Consider the following 18,208-nt stretch of genomic DNA (forward strand, 5'->3'; position numbering starts at 1 on the left):
TTTTTAGAACAGGGAGATGGAAAAAGAGCTTGCTCTGTCCACTCCACGCATTGACCTGGTATTGCAGTATCTCCAGGACCGGTGCACCCCTTCTTTAATGCAGTTTCTAAAATCAGAAAGAATTGAATTCAATGTTTTTTGTTCATTTTGCTTGTTTGTCGGATTTGGGGATGGACTCTTTGGCTTTGCTTTTCTTCTCCTCATTGGATTTTTCATGTTCAAAGTTGCAGAAGCCAGATTACAAGCTCATTTTGGTTCAACTTCAGCAACTGTGCATTGCATTGCCATGTAATGTGATGCAATGCTATCTTTCTAGCTCTCCCTTTTTACTTCCTTTTGGATAAACAGACATATTAGGCAAGCATTTTGGAGCTTTCACCTAAATAACTACAGGTGGTGAGATAAGCTGCACAATATAATTGACCTTTCAGTATATTGTTGCACACACACCATCTATTTAGCAAATGCCCTTGTTATCAACAGCAGCCTTTTAAACTCACCTGAGCTAACAGGTATGTGCGCTGGTTACTCTGCTGCGCTTAAAATTTCTTTTTTGGTTTGCTACAATGCCTTTTCTGAAACGTTGTCTCCTTCTGCTGGAACACTGACTTCTTTCATTTAATGCCTGCAGACTATAAAAGAGAACCCAACCCAAAAAGTTTGGTTGATTAGTCTGTGGCATTCTGTTAAACTGTTGCTTATGGCGGTCTCTGTGAGCTTCTCAGCGACATTCAGCCAGCCAGGTATCCTGCCTGCAGTAGATGGAATGTGGCAATGGAACGCTGGCTGCGCGTGTCATAATAGGCTCTGAGCCTTTATATACCTGTGCACAGCAGCAGCCACCTTCAGTCTGCTGCTGGACAGCCAGCAGCAGCAGCAGCAGGAGAGGTATGTAATCAGGAGCCCTCCTGCTAAGGGTAGACAGCTGCTCGTTCCACCCCACCCCCCGCCTTAATTGGTTCTCCTCCCTTCCAACGGTGTTGAGGCGGGTGGGAACAGCAGGGGGTGAAGGTGCTGTGTTTAAAGAGGTGGAGTTATGCAGATCTAAAACGCGTGGATTGCAGCAGCAGCAAGCCGAAAAGTGCAGGCATGTAAGGGATCTAGAGGTTGACAACATGTCTTCTTAACGGGAGTCCAGGAGCTCATCTCCACAAATGGACTTTTCAGGATCCTTGGGTGGCTCCGTAGTTTGAAACCAATTCTGGTTATCGCTTCTCGGCCTTTTGGCTAAGATCAAGTGTAGTATCTGTTCTTATCAGTTTAATATCTGATACGTCCCCTATCTGGGGACCATATATTAAATGGATTTTTAGAACAGGGAGATGGAAAAAGAGCTTGCTCTGTCCACTCCACGCATTGACCTGGTATTGCAGTATCTCCAGGACCGGTGCACCCCTTCTTTAATGCAGTTTCTAAAATCAGAAAGAATTGAATTCAATGTTTTTTGTTCATTTTGCTTGTTTGTCGCATTTGGGGATGGACTCTTTGGCTTTGCTTTTCTTCTCCTCATTGGATTTTTCATGTTCAAAGTTGCAGAAGCCAGATGACAAGCTCATTTTGGTTCAACTTCAGCAACTGTGCATTGCATTGCCATGTAATGTGATGCAATGCTATCTTTCTAGCTCTCCCTTTTTACTTCCTTTTGGATAAACAGACATATTAGGCAAGCATTTTGGAGCTTTCACCTAAATAACTACAGGTGGTGAGATAAGCTGCACAATATAATTGACCTTTCAGTATATTGTTGCACACACACCATCTATTTAGCAAATGCCCTTGTTATCAACAGCAGCCTTTTAAACTCACCTGAGCTAACAGGTATGTGCGCTGGTTACTCTGCTGCGCTTAAAATTTCTTTTTTGGTTTGCTACAATGCCTTTTCTGAAACGTTGTCTCCTTCTGCTGGAACACTGACTTCTTTCATTTAATGCCTGCAGACTATAAAAGAGAACCCAACCCAAAAAGTTTGGTTGATTAGTCTGTGGCATTCTGTTAAACTGTTGCTTATGGCGGTCTCTGTGAGCTTCTCAGCGACATTCAGCCAGCCAGGTATCCTGCCTGCAGTAGATGGAATGTGGCAATGGAACGCTGGCTGCGCGTGTCATAATAGGCTCTGAGCCTTTATATACCTGTGCACAGCAGCAGCCACCTTCAGTCTGCTGCTGGACAGCCAGCAGCAGCAGCAGCAGGAGAGGTATGTAATCAGGAGCCCTCCTGCTAAGGGTAGACAGCTGCTCGTTCCACCCCACCCCCCGCCTTAATTGGTTCTCCTCCCTTCCAACGGTGTTGAGGCGGGTGGGAACAGCAGGGGGTGAAGGTGCTGTGTTTAAAGAGGTGGAGTTATGCAGATCTAAAACGCGTGGATTGCAGCAGCAGCAAGCCGAAAAGTGCAGGCATGTAAGGGATCTAGAGGTTGACAACATGTCTTCTTAACGGGAGTCCAGGAGCTCATCTCCACAAATGGACTTTTCAGGATCCTTGGGTGGCTCCGTAGTTTGAAACCAATTCTGGTTATCGCTTCTCGGCCTTTTGGCTAAGATCAAGTGTAGTATCTGTTCTTATCAGTTTAATATCTGATACGTCCCCTATCTGGGGACCATATATTAAATGGATTTTTAGAACAGGGAGATGGAAAAAGAGCTTGCTCTGTCCACTCCACGCATTGACCTGGTATTGCAGTATCTCCAGGACCGGTGCACCCCTTCTTTAATGCAGTTTCTAAAATCAGAAAGAATTGAATTCAATGTTTTTTGTTCATTTTGCTTGTTTGTCGGATTTGGGGATGGACTCTTTGGCTTTGCTTTTCTTCTCCTCATTGGATTTTTCATGTTCAAAGTTGCAGAAGCCAGATTACAAGCTCATTTTGGTTCAACTTCAGCAACTGTGCATTGCATTGCCATGTAATGTGATGCAATGCTATCTTTCTAGCTCTCCCTTTTTACTTCCATTTGGATAAACAGACATATTAGGCAAGCATTTTGGAGCTTTCACCTAAATAACTACAGGTGGTGAGATAAGCTGCACAATATAATTGACCTTTCAGTATATTGTTGCACACACACCATCTATTTAGCAAATGCCCTCGTTATCAACAGCAGCCTTTTAAACTCACCTGAGCTAACAGGTATGTGCGCTGGTTACTCTGCTGCGCTTAAAATTTCTTTTTTGGTTTGCTACAATGCCTTTTCTGAAACGTTGTCTCCTTCTGCTGGAACACTGACTTCTTTCATTTAATGCCTGCAGACTATAAAAGAGAACCCAACCCAAAAAGTTTGGTTGATTAGTCTGTGGCATTCTGTTAAACTGTTGCTTATGGCGGTCTCTGTGAGCTTCTCAGCGACATTCAGCCAGCCAGGTATCCTGCCTGCAGTAGATGGAATGTGGCAATGGAACGCTGGCTGCGCGTGTCATAATAGGCTCTGAGCCTTTATATACCTGTGCACAGCAGCAGCCACCTTCAGTCTGCTGCTGGACAGCCAGCAGCAGCAGCAGGAGAGGTATGTAATCAGGAGCCCTCCTGCTAAGGGTAGACAGCTGCTCGTTCCACCCCACCCCCCGCCTTAATTGGTTCTCCTCCCTTCCAACGGTGTTGAGGCGGGTGGGAACAGCAGGGGGTGAAGGTGCTGTGTTTAAAGAGGTGGAGTTATGCAGATCTAAAACGCGTGGATTGCAGCAGCAGCAAGCCGAAAAGTGCAGGCATGTAAGGGATCTAGAGGTTGACAACATGTCTTCTTAACGGGAGTCCAGGAGCTCATCTCCACAAATGGACTTTTCAGGATCCTTGGGTGGCTCCGTAGTTTGAAACCAATTCTGGTTATCACTTCTCGGCCTTTTGGCTAAGATCAAGTGTAGTATCTGTTCTTATCAGTTTAATATCTGATACGTTCCCTATCTGGGGACCATATATTAAATGGATTTTTAGAACAGGGAGTAGGAAAAAGAGCTTGCTCTGTCCACTCCACGCATTGACCTGGTATTGCAGTATCTCCAGGACCGGTGCACCCCTTCTTTAATGCAGTTTCTAAAATCAGAAAGAATTGAATTCAATGTTTTTTGTTCATTTTGCTTGTTTGTCGGATTTGGGGATGGACTCTTTGGCTTTGCTTTTCTTCTCCTCATTGGATTTTTCATGTTCAAAGTTGCAGAAGCCAGATTACAAGCTCATTTTGGTTCAACTTCAGCAACTGTGCATTGCATTGCCATGTAATGTGATGCAATGCTATCTTTCTAGCTCTCCCTTTTTACTTCCTTTTGGATTAACAGACATATTAGGCAAGCATTTTGGAGCTTTCACCTAAATAACTACAGGTGGTGAGATAAGCTGCACAATATAATTGACCTTTCAGTATATTGTTGCACACACACCATCTATTTAGCAAATGCCCTTGTTATCAACAGCAGCCTTTTAAACTCACCTGAGCTAACAGGTATGTGCGCTGGTTACTCTGCTGCGCTTAAAATTTCTTTTTTGGTTTGCTACAATGCCTTTTCTGAAACGTTGTCTCCTTCTGCTGGAACACTGACTTCTTTCATTTAATGCCTGCAGACTATAAAAGAGAACCCAACCCAAAAAGTTTGGTTGATTAGTCTGTGGCATTCTGTTAAACTGTTGCTTATGGCGGTCTCTGTGAGCTTCTCAGCGACATTCAGCCAGCCAGGTATCCTGCCTGCAGTAGATGGAATGTGGCAATGGAACGCTGGCTGCGCGTGTCATAATAGGCTCTGAGCCTTTATATACCTGTGCACAGCAGCAACCACCTTCAGTCTGCTGCTGGACAGCCAGCAGCAGCAGCAGCAGGAGAGGTATGTAATCAGGAGCCCTCCTGCTAAGGGTAGACAGCTGCTCGTTCCACCCCACCCCCCGCCTTAATTGGTTCTCCTCCCTTCCAACGGTGTTGAGGCGGGTGGGAACAGCAGGGGGTGAAGGTGCTGTGTTTAAAGAGGTGGAGTTATGCAGATCTAAAACGCGTGGATTGCAGCAGCAGCAAGCCGAAAAGTGCAGGCATGTAAGGGATCTAGAGGTTGACAACATGTCTTCTTAACGGGAGTCCAGGAGCTCATCTCCACAAATGGACTTTTCAGGATCCTTGGGTGGCTCCGTAGTTTGAAACCAATTCTGGTTATCGCTTCTCGGCCTTTTGGCTAAGATCAAGTGTAGTATCTGTTCTTATCAGTTTAATATCTGATACGTCCCCTATCTGGGGACCATATATTAAATGGATTTTTAGAACAGGGAGATGGAAAAAGAGCTTGCTCTGTCCACTCCACGCATTGACCTGGTATTGCAGTATCTCCAGGACCGGTGCACCCCTTCTTTAATGCAGTTTCTAAAATCAGAAAGAATTGAATTCAATGTTTTTTGTTCATTTTGCTTGTTTGTCGGATTTGGGGATGGACTCTTTGGCTTTGCTTTTCTTCTCCTCATTGGATTTTTCATGTTCAAAGTTGCAGAAGCCAGATTACAAGCTCATTTTGGTTCAACTTCAGCAACTGTGCATTGCATTGCCATGTAATGTGATGCAATGCTATCTTTCTAGCTCTCCCTTTTTACTTCCTTTTGGATAAACAGACATATTAGGCAAGCATTTTGGAGCTTTCACCTAAATAACTACAGGTGGTGAGATAAGCTGCACAATATAATTGACCTTTCAGTATATTGTTGCACACACACCATCTATTTAGCAAATGCCCTTGTTATCAACAGCAGCCTTTTAAACTCACCTGAGCTAACAGGTATGTGCGCTGGTTACTCTGCTGCGCTTAAAATTTCTTTTTTGGTTTGCTACAATGCCTTTTCTGAAACGTTGTCTCCTTCTGCTGGAACACTGACTTCTTTCATTTAATGCCTGCAGACTATAAAAGAGAACCCAACCCAAAAAGTTTGGTTGATTAGTCTGTGGCATTCTGTTAAACTGTTGCTTATGGCGGTCTCTGTGAGCTTCTCAGCGACATTCAGCCAGCCAGGTATCCTGCCTGCAGTAGATGGAATGTGGCAATGGAACGCTGGCTGCGCGTGTCATAATAGGCTCTGAGCCTTTATATACCTGTGCACAGCAGCAGCCACCTTCAGTTTGCTGCTGGACAGCCAGCAGCAGCAGCAGCAGGAGAGGTATGTAATCAGGAGCCCTCCTGCTAAGGGTAGACAGCTGCTCGTTCCACCCCACCCCCCGCCTTAATTGGTTCTCCTCCCTTCCAACGGTGTTGAGGCGGGTGGGAACAGCAGGGGGTGAAGGTGCTGTGTTTAAAGAGGTGGAGTTATGCAGATCTAAAACGCGTGGATTGCAGCAGCAGCAAGCCGAAAAGTGCAGGCATGTAAGGGATCTAGAGGTTGACAACATGTCTTCTTAACGGGAGTCCAGGAGCTCATCTCCACAAATGGACTTTTCAGGATCCTTGGGTGGCTCCGTAGTTTGAAACCAATTCTGGTTATCGCTTCTCGGCCTTTTGGCTAAGATCAAGTGTAGTATCTGTTCTTATCAGTTTAATATCTGATACGTCCCCTATCTGGGGACCATATATTAAATGGATTTTTAGAACAGGGAGATGGAAAAAGAGCTTGCTCTGTCCACTCCACGCATTGACCTGGTATTGCAGTATCTCCAGGACCGGTGCACCCCTTCTTTAATGCAGTTTCTAAAATCAGAAAGAATTGAATTCAATGTTTTTTGTTCATTTTGCTTGTTTGTCGGATTTGGGGATGGACTCTTTGGCTTTGCTTTTCTTCTCCTCATTGGATTTTTCATGTTCAAAGTTGCAGAAGCCAGATTACAAGCTCATTTTGGTTCAACTTCAGCAACTGTGCATTGCATTGCCATGTAATGTGATGCAATGCTATCTTTCTAGCTCTCCCTTTTTACTTCCTTTTGGATAAACAGACATATTAGGCAAGCATTTTGGAGCTTTCACCTAAATAACTACAGGTGGTGAGATAAGCTGCACAATATAATTGACCTTTCAGTATATTGTTGCACACACACCATCTATTTAGCAAATGCCCTTGTTATCAACAGCAGCCTTTTAAACTCACCTGAGCTAACAGGTATGTGCGCTGGTTACTCTGCTGCGCTTAAAATTTCTTTTTTGGTTTGCTACAATGCCTTTTCTGAAACGTTGTCTCCTTCTGCTGGAACACTGACTTCTTTCATTTAATGCCTGCAGACTATAAAAGAGAACCCAACCCAAAAAGTTTGGTTGATTAGTCTGTGGCATTCTGTTAAACTGTTGCTTATGGCGGTCTCTGTGAGCTTCTCAGCGACATTCAGCCAGCCAGGTATCCTGCCTGCAGTAGATGGAATGTGGCAATGGAACGCTGGCTGCGCGTGTCATAATAGGCTCTGAGCCTTTATATACCTGTGCACAGCAGCAGCCACCTTCAGTCTGCTGCTGGACAGCCAGCAGCAGCAGCAGCAGGAGAGGTATGTAATCAGGAGCCCTCCTGCTAAGGGTAGACAGCTGCTCGTTCCACCCCACCCCCCGCCTTAATTGGTTCTCCTCCCTTCCAACGGTGTTGAGGCGGGTGGGAACAGCAGGGGGTGAAGGTGCTGTGTTTAAAGAGGTGGAGTTATGCAGATCTAAAACGCGTGGATTGCAGCAGCAGCAAGCCGAAAAGTGCAGGCATGTAAGGGATCTAGAGGTTGACAACATGTCTTCTTAACGGGAGTCCAGGAGCTCATCTCCACAAATGGACTTTTCAGGATCCTTGGGTGGCTCCGTAGTTTGAAACCAATTCTGGTTATCGCTTCTCGGCCTTTTGGCTAAGATCAAGTGTAGTATCTGTTCTTATCAGTTTAATATCTGATACGTCCCCTATCTGGGGACCATATATTAAATGGATTTTTAGAACAGGGAGATGGAAAAAGAGCTTGCTCTGTCCACTCCACGCATTGACCTGGTATTGCAGTATCTCCAGGACCGGTGCACCCCTTCTTTAATGCAGTTTCTAAAATCAGAAAGAATTGAATTCAATGTTTTTTGTTCATTTTGCTTGTTTGTCGGATTTGGGGATGGACTATTTGGCTTTGCTTTTCTTCTCCTCATTGGATTTTTCATGTTCAAAGTTGCAGAAGCCAGATTACAAGCTCATTTTGGTTCAACTTCAGCAACTGTGCATTGCATTGCCATGTAATGTGATGCAATGCTATCTTTCTAGCTCTCCCTTTTTACTTCCTTTTGGATAAACAGACATATTAGGCAAGCATTTTGGAGCTTTCACCTAAATAACTACAGGTGGTGAGATAAGCTGCACAATATAATTGACCTTTCAGTATATTGTTGCACACACACCATCTATTTAGCAAATGCCCTTGTTATCAACAGCAGCCTTTTAAACTCACCTGAGCTAACAGGTATGTGCGCTGGTTACTCTGCTGCGCTTAAAATTTCTTTTTTGGTTTGCTACAATGCCTTTTCTGAAACGTTGTCTCCTTCTGCTGGAACACTGACTTCTTTCATTTAATGCCTGCAGACTATAAAAGAGAACCCAACCCAAAAAGTTTGGTTGATTATTCTGTGGCATTCTGTTAAACTGTTGCTTATGGCGGTCTCTGTGAGCTTCTCAGCGACATTCAGCCAGCCAGGTATCCTGCCTGCAGTAGATGGAATGTGGCAATGGAACGCTGGCTGCGCATGTCATAATAGGCTCTGAGCCTTTATATACCTGTGCACAGCAGCAGCCACCTTCAGTCTGCTGCTGGACAGCCAGCAGCAGCAGCAGCAGGAGAGGTATGTAATCAGGAGCCCTCCTGCTAAGGGTAGACAGCTGCTCGTTCCACCCCACCCCCCGCCTTAATTGGTTCTCCTCCCTTCCAACGGTGTTGAGGCGGGTGGGAACAGCAGGGGGTGAAGGTGCTGTGTTTAAAGAGGTGGAGTTATGCAGATCTAAAACGCGTGGATTGCAGCAGCAGCAAGCCGAAAAGTGCAGGCATGTAAGGGATCTAGAGGTTGACAACATGTCTTCTTAACGGGAGTCCAGGAGCTCATCTCCACAAATGGACTTTTCAGGATCCTTGGGTGGCTCCGTAGTTTGAAACCAATTCTGGTTATCGCTTCTCGGCCTTTTGGCTAAGATCAAGTGTAGTATCTGTTCTTATCAGTTTAATATCTGATACGTCCCCTATCTGGGGACCATATATTAAATGGATTTTTAGAACAGGGAGATGGAAAAAGAGCTTGCTCTGTCCACTCCACGCATTGACCTGGTATTGCAGTATCTCCAGGACCGGTGCACCCCTTCTTTAATGCAGTTTCTAAAATCAGAAAGAATTGAATTCAATGTTTTTTGTTCATTTTGCTTGTTTGTCGGATTTGGGGATGGACTCTTTGGCTTTGCTTTTCTTCTCCTCATTGGATTTTTCATGTTCAAAGTTGCAGAAGCCAGATTACAAGCTCATTTTGGTTCAACTTCAGCAACTGTGCATTGCATTGCCATGTAATGTGATGCAATGCTATCTTTCTAGCTCTCCCTTTTTACTTCCTTTTGGATAAACAGACATATTAGGCAAGCATTTTGGAGCTTTCACCTAAATAACTACAGGTGGTGAGATAAGCTGCACAATATAATTGACCTTTCAGTATATTGTTGCACACACACCATCTATTTAGCAAATGCCCTTGTTATCAACAGCAGCCTTTTAAACTCACCTGAGCTAACAGGTATGTGCGCTGGTTACTCTGCTGCGCTTAAAATTTCTTTTTTGGTTTGCTACAATGCCTTTTCTGAAACGTTGTCTCCTTCTGCTGGAACACTGACTTCTTTCATTTAATGCCTGCAGACTATAAAAGAGAACCCAACCCAAAAAGTTTGGTTGATTAGTCTGTGGCATTCTGTTAAACTGTTGCTTATGGCGGTCTCTGTGAGCTTCTCAGCGACATTCAGCCAGCCAGGTATCCTGCCTGCAGTAGATGGAATGTGGCAATGGAACGCTGGCTGCGCGTGTCATAATAGGCTCTGAGCCTTTATATACCTGTGCACAGCAGCAGCCACCTTCAGTCTGCTGCTGGACAGCCAGCAGCAGCAGCAGCAGGAGAGGTATGTAATCAGGAGCCCTCCTGCTAAGGGTAGACAGCTGCTCGTTCCACCCCACCCCCCGCCTTAATTGGTTCTCCTCCCTTCCAACGGTGTTGAGGCGGGTGGGAACAGCAGGGGGTGAAGGTGCTGTGTTTAAAGAGGTGGAGTTATGCAGATCTAAAACGCGTGGATTGCAGCAGCAGCAAGCCGAAAAGTGCAGGCATGTAAGGGATCTAGAGGTTGACAACATGTCTTCTTAACGGGAGTCCAGGAGCTCATCTCCACAAATGGACTTTTCAGGATCCTTGGGTGGCTCCGTAGTTTGAAACCAATTCTGGTTATCGCTTCTCGGCCTTTTGGCTAAGATCAAGTGTAGTATCTGTTCTTATCAGTTTAATATCTGATACGTCCCCTATCTGGGGACCATATATTAAATGGATTTTTAGAACAGGGAGATGGAAAAAGAGCTTGCTCTGTCCACTCCACGCATTGACCTGGTATTGCAGTATCTCCAGGACCGGTGCACCCCTTCTTTAATGCAGTTTCTAAAATCAGAAAGAATTGAATTCAATGTTTTTTGTTCATTTTGCTTGTTTGTCGGATTTGGGGATGGACTCTTTGGCTTTGCTTTTCTTCTCCTCATTGGATTTTTCATGTTCAAAGTTGCAGAAGCCAGATTACAAGCTCATTTTGGTTCAACTTCAGCAACTGTGCATTGCATTGCCATGTAATGTGATGCAATGCTATCTTTCTAGCTCTCCCTTTTTACTTCCTTTTGGATTAACAGACATATTAGGCAAGCATTTTGGAGCTTTCACCTAAATAACTACAGGTGGTGAGATAAGCTGCACAATATAATTGACCTTTCAGTATATTGTTGCACACACACCATCTATTTAGCAAATGCCCTTGTTATCAACAGCAGCCTTTTAAACTCACCTGAGCTAACAGGTATGTGCGCTGGTTACTCTGCTGCGCTTAAAATTTCTTTTTTGGTTTGCTACAATGCCTTTTCTGAAACGTTGTCTCCTTCTGCTGGAACACTGACTTCTTTCATTTAATGCCTGCAGACTATAAAAGAGAACCCAACCCAAAAAGTTTGGTTGATTAGTCTGTGGCATTCTGTTAAACTGTTGCTTATGGCGGTCTCTGTGAGCTTCTCAGCGACATTCAGCCAGCCAGGTATCCTGCCTGCAGTAGATGGAATGTGGCAATGGAACGCTGGCTGCGCGTGTCATAATAGGCTCTGAGCCTTTATATACCTGTGCACAGCAGCAGCCACCTTCAGTCTGCTGCTGGACAGCCAGCAGCAGCAGCAGCAGGAGAGGTATGTAATCAGGAGCCCTCCTGCTAAGGGTAGACAGCTGCTCGTTCCACCCCACCCCCCGCCTTAATTGGTTCTCCTCCCTTCCAACGGTGTTGAGGCGGGTGGGAACAGCAGGGGGTGAAGGTGCTGTGTTTAAAGAGGTGGAGTTATGCAGATCTAAAACGCGTGGATTGCAGCAGCAGCAAGCCGAAAAGTGCAGGCATGTAAGGGATCTAGAGGTTGACAACATGTCTTCTTAACGGGAGTCCAGGAGCTCATCTCCACAAATGGACTTTTCAGGATCCTTGGGTGGCTCCGTAGTTTGAAACCAATTCTGGTTATCGCTTCTCGGCCTTTTGGCTAAGATCAAGTGTAGTATCTGTTCTTATCAGTTTAATATCTGATACGTCCCCTATCTGGGGACCATATATTAAATGGATTTTTAGAACAGGGAGATGGAAAAAGAGCTTGCTCTGTCCACTCCACGCATTGACCTGGTATTGCAGTATCTCCAGGACCGGTGCACCCCTTCTTTAATGCAGTTTCTAAAATCAGAAAGAATTGAATTCAATGTTTTTTGTTCATTTTGCTTGTTTGTCGGATTTGGGGATGGACTCTTTGGCTTTGCTTTTCTTCTCCTCATTGGATTTTTCATGTTCAAAGTTGCAGAAGCCAGATTCCAAGCTCATTTTGGTTCAACTTCAGCAACTGTGCATTGCATTGCCATGTAATGTGATGCAATGCTATCTTTCTAGCTCTCCCTTTTTACTTCCTTTTGGATAAACAGACATATTAGGCAAGCATTTTGGAGCTTTCACCTAAATAACTACAGGTGGTGAGATAAGCTGCACAATATAATTGACCTTTCAGTATATTGTTGCACACACACCATCTATTTAGCAAATGCCCTTGTTATCAACAGCAGCCTTTTAAACTCACCTGAGCTAACAGGTATGTGCGCTGGTTACTCTGCTGCGCTTAAAATTTCTTTTTTGGTTTGCTACAATGCCTTTTCTGAAACGTTGTCTCCTTCTGCTGGAACACTGACTTCTTTCATTTAATGCCTGCAGACTATAAAAGAGAACCCAACCCAAAAAGTTTGGTTGATTAGTCTGTGGCATTCTGTTAAACTGTTGCTTATGGCGGTCTCTGTGAGCTTCTCAGCGACATTCAGCCAGCCAGGTATCCTGCCTGCAGTAGATGGAATGTGGCAATGGAACGCTGGCTGCGCGTGTCATAATAGGCTCTGAGCCTTTATATACCTGTGCACAGCAGCAGCCACCTTCAGTTTGCTGCTGGACAGCCAGCAGCAGCAGCAGCAGGAGAGGTATGTAATCAGGAGCCCTCCTGCTAAGGGTAGACAGCTGCTCGTTCCACCCCACCCCCCGCCTTAATTGGTTCTCCTCCCTTCCAACGGTGTTGAGGCGGGTGGGAACAGCAGGGGGTGAAGGTGCTGTGTTTAAAGAGGTGGAGTTATGCAGATCTAAAACACGTGGATTGCAGCAGCAGCAAGCCGAAAAGTGCAGGCATGTAAGAGATCTAGAGGTTGACAACATGTCTTCTTAACGGGAGTCCAGGAGCTCATCTCCACAAATGGACTTTTCAGGATCCTTGGGTGGCTCCGTAGTTTGAAACCAATTCTGGTTATCGCTTCTCGGCTTTTTGGCTAAGATCAAGTGTAGTATCTGTTCTTATCAGTTTAATATCTGATACGTCCCCTATCTGGGGACCATATATTAAATGGATTTTTAGAACAGGGAGATGGAAAAAGAGCTTGCTCTGTCCACTCCACGCATTGACCTGGTATTGCAGTATCTCCAGGACCGGTGCACCCCTTCTTTAATGCAGTTTCTAAAATCAGAAAGAATTGAATTCAATGTTTTTTGTTCATTTTGCTTGTTTGTCGGATTTGGGGATGGACTCTTTGGCTTTGCTTTTCTTCTCCTCATTGGATTTTTCATGTTCAAAGTTGCAGAAGCCAGATTCCAAGCTCATTTTGGTTCAACTTCAGCAACTGTGCATTGCATTGCCATGTAATGTGATGCAATGCTATCTTTCTAGCTCTCCCTTTTTACTTCCTTTTGGATAAACAGACATATTAGGCAAGCATTTTGGAGCTTTCACCTAAATAACTACAGGTGGTGAGATAAGCTGCACAATATAATTGACCTTTCAGTATATTGTTGCACACACACCATCTATTTAGCAAATGCCCTTGTTATCAACAGCAGCCTTTTAAACTCACCTGAGCTAACAGGTATGTGCGCTGGTTACTCTGCTGCGCTTAAAATTTCTTTTTTGGTTTGCTACAATGCCTTTTCTGAAACGTTGTCTCCTTCTGCTGGAACACTGACTTCTTTCATTTAATGCCTGCAGACTATAAAAGAGAACCCAACCCAAAAAGTTTGGTTGATTAGTCTGTGGCATTCTGTTAAACTGTTGCTTATGGCGGTCTCTGTGAGCTTCTCAGCGACATTCAGCCAGCCAGGTATCCTGCCTGCAGTAGATGGAATGTGGCAATGGAACGCTGGCTGCGCGTGTCATAATAGGCTCTGAGCCTTTATATACCTGTGCACAGCAGCAGCCACCTTCAGTCTGCTGCTGGACAGCCAGCAGCAGCAGCAGCAGGAGAGGTATGTAATCAGGAGCCCTCCTGCTAAGGGTAGACAGCTGCTCGTTCCACCCCACCCCCCGCCTTAATTGGTTCTCCTCCCTTCCAACGGTGTTGAGGCGGGTGGGAACAGCAGGGGGTGAAGGTGCTGTGTTTAAAGAGGTGGAGTTATGCAGATCTAAAACGCGTGGATTGCAGCAGCAGCAAGCCGAAAAGTGCAGGCATGTAAGGGATCTAGAGGTTGACAACATGTCTTCTTAACGGGAGTCCAGGAGCTCATCTCCACAAATGGACTTTTCAGGATCCTTGGGTGGTTCCGTAGTTTGAAACCAATTCTGGTTATCGCTTCTCGGCCTTTTGGCTAAGATCAAGTGTAGTATCTGTTCTTATCAGTTTAATATCTGATACGTCCCCTATCTGGGGACCATATATTAAATGGATTTTTAGAACAGGGAGATGGAAAAAGAGCTTGCTCTGTCCACTCCACGCATTGACCTGGTATTGCAGCATCTCCAGGACCGGTGCACCCCTTCTTTAATGCAGTTTCTAAAATCAGAAAGAATTGAATTCAATGTTTTTTGTTCATTTTGCTTGTTTGTCGGATTTGGGGATGGACTCTTTGGCTTTGCTTTTCTTCTCCTCATTGGATTTTTCATGTTCAAAGTTGCAGAAGCCAGATTACAAGCTCATTTTGGTTCAACTTCAGCAACTGTGCATTGCATTGCCATGTAATGTGATGCAATGCTATCTTTCTAGCTCTCCCTTTTTACTTCCTTTTGGATAAACAGACATATTAGGCAAGCATTTTGGAGCTTTCACCTAAATAACTACAGGTGGTGAGATAAGCTGCACAATATAATTGACCTTTCAGTATATTGTTGCACACACACCATCTATTTAGCAAATGCCCTTGTTATCAACAGCAGCCTTTTAAACTCACCTGAGCTAACAGGTATGTGCGCTGGTTACTCTGCTGCGCTTAAAATTTCTTTTTTGGTTTGCTACAATGCCTTTTCTGAAACGTTGTCTCCTTCTGCTGGAACACTGACTTCTTTCATTTAATGCCTGCAGACTATAAAAGAGAACCCAACCCAAAAAGTTTGGTTGATTAGTCTGTGGCATTCTGTTAAACTGTTGCTTATGGCGGTCTCTGTGAGCTTCTCAGCGACATTCAGCCAGCCAGGTATCCTGCCTGCAGTAGATGGAATGTGGCAATGGAACGCTGGCTGCGCGTGTCATAATAGGCTCTGAGCCTTTATATACCTGTGCACAGCAGCAGCCACCTTCAGTCTGCTGCTGGACAGCCAGCAGCAGCAGCAGCAGGAGAGGTATGTAATCAGGAGCCCTCCTGCTAAGGGTAGACAGCTGCTCGTTCCACCCCACCCCCCGCCTTAATTGGTTCTCCTCCCTTCCAACGGTGTTGAGGCGGGTGGGAACAGCAGGGGGTGAAGGTGCTGTGTTTAAAGAGGTGGAGTTATGCAGATCTAAAACGCGTGGATTGCAGCAGCAGCAAGCCGAAAAGTGCAGGCATGTAAGGGATCTAGAGGTTGACAACATGTCTTCTTAACGGGAGTCCAGGAGCTCATCTCCACAAATGGACTTTTCAGGATCCTTGGGTGGCTCCGTAGTTTGAAACCAATTCTGGTTATCGCTTCTCGGCCTTTTGGCTAAGATCAAGTGTAGTATCTGTTCTTATCAGTTTAATATCTGATACGTCCCCTATCTGGGGACCATATATTAAATGGATTTTTAGAACAGGGAGATGGAAAAAGAGCTTGCTCTGTCCACTCCACGCATTGACCTGGTATTGCAGTATCTCCAGGACCGGTGCACCCCTTCTTTAATGCAGTTTCTAAAATCAGAAAGAATTGAATTCAATGTTTTTTGTTCATTTTGCTTGTTTGTCGGATTTGGGGATGGACTCTTTGGCTTTGCTTTTCTTCTCCTCATTGGATTTTTCATGTTCAAAGTTGCAGAAGCCAGATTACAAGCTCATTTTGGTTCAACTTCAGCAACTGTGCATTGCATTGCCATGTAATGTGATGCAATGCTATCTTTCTAGCTCTCCCTTTTTACTTCCTTTTGGATAAACAGACATATTAGGCAAGCATTTTGGAGCTTTCACCTAAATAACTACAGGTGGTGAGATAAGCTGCACAATATAATTGACCTTTCAGTATATTGTTGCACACACACCATCTATTTAGCAAATGCCCTTGTTATCAACAGCAGCCTTTTAAACTCACCTGAGCTAACAGGTATGTGCGCTGGTTACTCTGCTGCGCTTAAAATTTCTTTTTTGGTTTGCTACAATGCCTTTTCTGAAACGTTGTCTCCTTCTGCTGGAACACTGACTTCTTTCATTTAATGCCTGCAGACTATAAAAGAGAACCCAACCCAAAAAGTTTGGTTGATTAGTCTGTGGCATTCTGTTAAACTGTTGCTTATGGCGGTCTCTGTGAGCTTCTCAGCGACATTCAGCCAGCCAGGTATCCTGCCTGCAGTAGATGGAATGTGGCAATGGAACGCTGGCTGCGCGTGTCATAATAGGCTCTGAGCCTTTATATACCTGTGCACAGCAGCAGCCACCTTCAGTCTGCTGCTGGACAGCCAGCAGCAGCAGCAGCAGGAGAGGTATGTAATCAGGAGCCCTCCTGCTAAGGGTAGACAGCTGCTCGTTCCACCCCACCCCCCGCCTTAATTGGTTCTCCTCCCTTCCAACGGTGTTGAGGCGGGTGGGAACAGCAGGGGGTGAAGGTGCTGTGTTTAAAGAGGTGGAGTTATGCAGATCTAAAACGCGTGGATTGCAGCAGCAGCAAGCCGAAAAGTGCAGGCATGTAAGGGATCTAGAGGTTGACAACATGTCTTCTTAACGGGAGTCCAGGAGCTCATCTCCACAAATGGACTTTTCAGGATCCTTGGGTGGCTCCGTAGTTTGAAACCAATTCTGGTTATCGCTTCTCGGCCTTTTGGCTAAGATCAAGTGTAGTATCTTTTGAAAAGGCAGTTTTGTCCTTGGGCTGCCCTAGTAAATTGATGCATATTACACACTGGTTTGGTGCACTTGTTAGTACGCCAGGTGGCTCATCGAGTTATCTGATGGAAAACATGGCACTCCAGGATCGAAGTCACTAGGCTGGGTAAGTGTGAGGGCTTTGGAGCAATGTGCCCCAGGAGTAGGCGCCCTGGTGGGAGTCCAAGCTTACTGGGACTGGGAACCCCAGAAAGACTTGGCTTCGTAGCACGCCGCACCTTTGCCAATCATACTTTCTGAGCAACCCCCCCTATTCCTGGCCTCCGGGCTAGGAAGGGGAATTTTTATAAACCCGGTCGGAGGTCCGGTCAGCTTTGGGCTGAGAAACCAACACAGGCTCCAGCTCCACTAGGGTGGCAGCCTAGATGGAAGCTGGGAGCACGAAAACGGCTCTTCTCCGGCTTCGGCTAGGGAGAGCATCGGAGATCCCTGACCCTCGCTGTGGCCTTCTGGCTCGGAGGGATGGGGATGGTTTATTGGGAACCCTCTCCTCCGGGAAGGGTCCACATGAATCCTCACCTCGTGCGCTGTTTTGGTGTGACTTCGGTCACATTTTTCAGTGCCTTGGATGCAGCTTCAATCAAAAAATCTTTTCTTATCAGTTTAATATCTGATACGTCCCCTATCTGGGGACCATATATTAAATGGATTTTTAGAACAGGGAGATGGAAAAAGAGCTTGCTCTGTCCACTCCACGCATTGACCTGGTATTGCAGTATCTCCAGGACCGGTGCACCCCTTCTTTAATGCAGTTTCTAAAATCAGAAAGAATTGAATTCAATGTTTTTTGTTCATTTTGCTTGTTTGTTGGATTTGGGGATGGACTCTTTGGCTTTGCTTTTCTTCTCCTCATTGGATTTTTCATGTTCAAAGTTGCAGAAGCCAGATTACAAGCTCATTTTGGTTCAACTTCAGCAACTGTGCATTGCATTGCCATGTAATGTGATGCAATGCTATCTTTCTAGCTCTCCCTTTTTACTTCCTTTTGGATAAACAGACATATTAGGCAAGCATTTTGGAGCTTTCACCTAAATAACTACAGGTGGTGAGATAAGCTGCACAATATAATTGACCTTTCAGTATATTGTTGCACACACACCATCTATTTAGCAAATGCCCTTGTTATCAACAGCAGCCTTTTAAACTCACCTGAGCTAACAGGTATGTGCGCTGGTTACTCTGCTGCGCTTAAAATTTCTTTTTTGGTTTGCTACAATGCCTTTTCTGAAACGTTGTCTCCTTCTGCTGGAA

General features: G+C 45.1%; 13 non-coding genes and 2 pseudogenes across 13 annotated transcripts; all 15 read left to right on the forward strand.

Annotated features, from left to right (window-relative positions):
- LOC141242241 (U2 spliceosomal RNA) lies at nucleotides 1-92 on the forward strand (annotated as a pseudogene; the record flags this gene model as incomplete).
- A 1,115-nt stretch (nucleotides 93-1,207) lies between these two features.
- Nucleotides 1,208-1,398, forward strand: LOC141242278 (U2 spliceosomal RNA). The gene has a single exon (XR_012306884.1). It is a non-coding gene; the product is annotated as a U2 spliceosomal RNA (small nuclear RNA).
- A 1,115-nt stretch (nucleotides 1,399-2,513) lies between these two features.
- Nucleotides 2,514-2,704, forward strand: LOC141242289 (U2 spliceosomal RNA). The gene has a single exon (XR_012306895.1). It is a non-coding gene; the product is annotated as a U2 spliceosomal RNA (small nuclear RNA).
- Nucleotides 2,705-3,816: 1,112 nt separating this feature from the next.
- Nucleotides 3,817-4,007, forward strand: LOC141242154 (U2 spliceosomal RNA). The gene has a single exon (XR_012306800.1). It is a non-coding gene; the product is annotated as a U2 spliceosomal RNA (small nuclear RNA).
- A 1,115-nt stretch (nucleotides 4,008-5,122) lies between these two features.
- On the forward strand, nucleotides 5,123-5,313 carry LOC141241997 (U2 spliceosomal RNA). Its single transcript, XR_012306648.1, has one exon. It is a non-coding gene; the product is annotated as a U2 spliceosomal RNA (small nuclear RNA).
- Nucleotides 5,314-6,428: 1,115 nt separating this feature from the next.
- Nucleotides 6,429-6,619, forward strand: LOC141242008 (U2 spliceosomal RNA). Its single transcript, XR_012306659.1, has one exon. It is a non-coding gene; the product is annotated as a U2 spliceosomal RNA (small nuclear RNA).
- Nucleotides 6,620-7,734: 1,115 nt separating this feature from the next.
- LOC141242020 (U2 spliceosomal RNA) lies at nucleotides 7,735-7,925 on the forward strand. Its single transcript, XR_012306670.1, has one exon. It is a non-coding gene; the product is annotated as a U2 spliceosomal RNA (small nuclear RNA).
- A 1,115-nt stretch (nucleotides 7,926-9,040) lies between these two features.
- Nucleotides 9,041-9,231, forward strand: LOC141242031 (U2 spliceosomal RNA). The gene has a single exon (XR_012306681.1). It is a non-coding gene; the product is annotated as a U2 spliceosomal RNA (small nuclear RNA).
- Nucleotides 9,232-10,346: 1,115 nt separating this feature from the next.
- On the forward strand, nucleotides 10,347-10,537 carry LOC141242042 (U2 spliceosomal RNA). Its single transcript, XR_012306692.1, has one exon. It is a non-coding gene; the product is annotated as a U2 spliceosomal RNA (small nuclear RNA).
- A 1,115-nt stretch (nucleotides 10,538-11,652) lies between these two features.
- On the forward strand, nucleotides 11,653-11,843 carry LOC141242054 (U2 spliceosomal RNA). Its single transcript, XR_012306703.1, has one exon. It is a non-coding gene; the product is annotated as a U2 spliceosomal RNA (small nuclear RNA).
- A 1,115-nt stretch (nucleotides 11,844-12,958) lies between these two features.
- Nucleotides 12,959-13,149, forward strand: LOC141242162 (U2 spliceosomal RNA). The gene has a single exon (XR_012306808.1). It is a non-coding gene; the product is annotated as a U2 spliceosomal RNA (small nuclear RNA).
- Nucleotides 13,150-14,264: 1,115 nt separating this feature from the next.
- On the forward strand, nucleotides 14,265-14,455 carry LOC141242159 (U2 spliceosomal RNA). The gene has a single exon (XR_012306805.1). It is a non-coding gene; the product is annotated as a U2 spliceosomal RNA (small nuclear RNA).
- Nucleotides 14,456-15,570: 1,115 nt separating this feature from the next.
- Nucleotides 15,571-15,761, forward strand: LOC141242065 (U2 spliceosomal RNA). Its single transcript, XR_012306714.1, has one exon. It is a non-coding gene; the product is annotated as a U2 spliceosomal RNA (small nuclear RNA).
- Nucleotides 15,762-16,876: 1,115 nt separating this feature from the next.
- On the forward strand, nucleotides 16,877-16,992 carry LOC141242253 (U2 spliceosomal RNA; annotated as a pseudogene).
- Nucleotides 16,993-17,516: 524 nt separating this feature from the next.
- On the forward strand, nucleotides 17,517-17,698 carry LOC141242206 (U2 spliceosomal RNA). Its single transcript, XR_012306850.1, has one exon. It is a non-coding gene; the product is annotated as a U2 spliceosomal RNA (small nuclear RNA).
- Nucleotides 17,699-18,208: the final 510 nt, after the last annotated feature.

The sequence above is a fragment of the Phyllobates terribilis genome, unplaced genomic scaffold (genome assembly GCF_046119375.1).
Source record: "Phyllobates terribilis strain yellow unplaced genomic scaffold, ASM4611937v1 Scaffold_1031__1_contigs__length_461108, whole genome shotgun sequence".
Classification (NCBI taxonomy): domain Eukaryota; kingdom Metazoa; phylum Chordata; class Amphibia; order Anura; family Dendrobatidae; genus Phyllobates; species Phyllobates terribilis.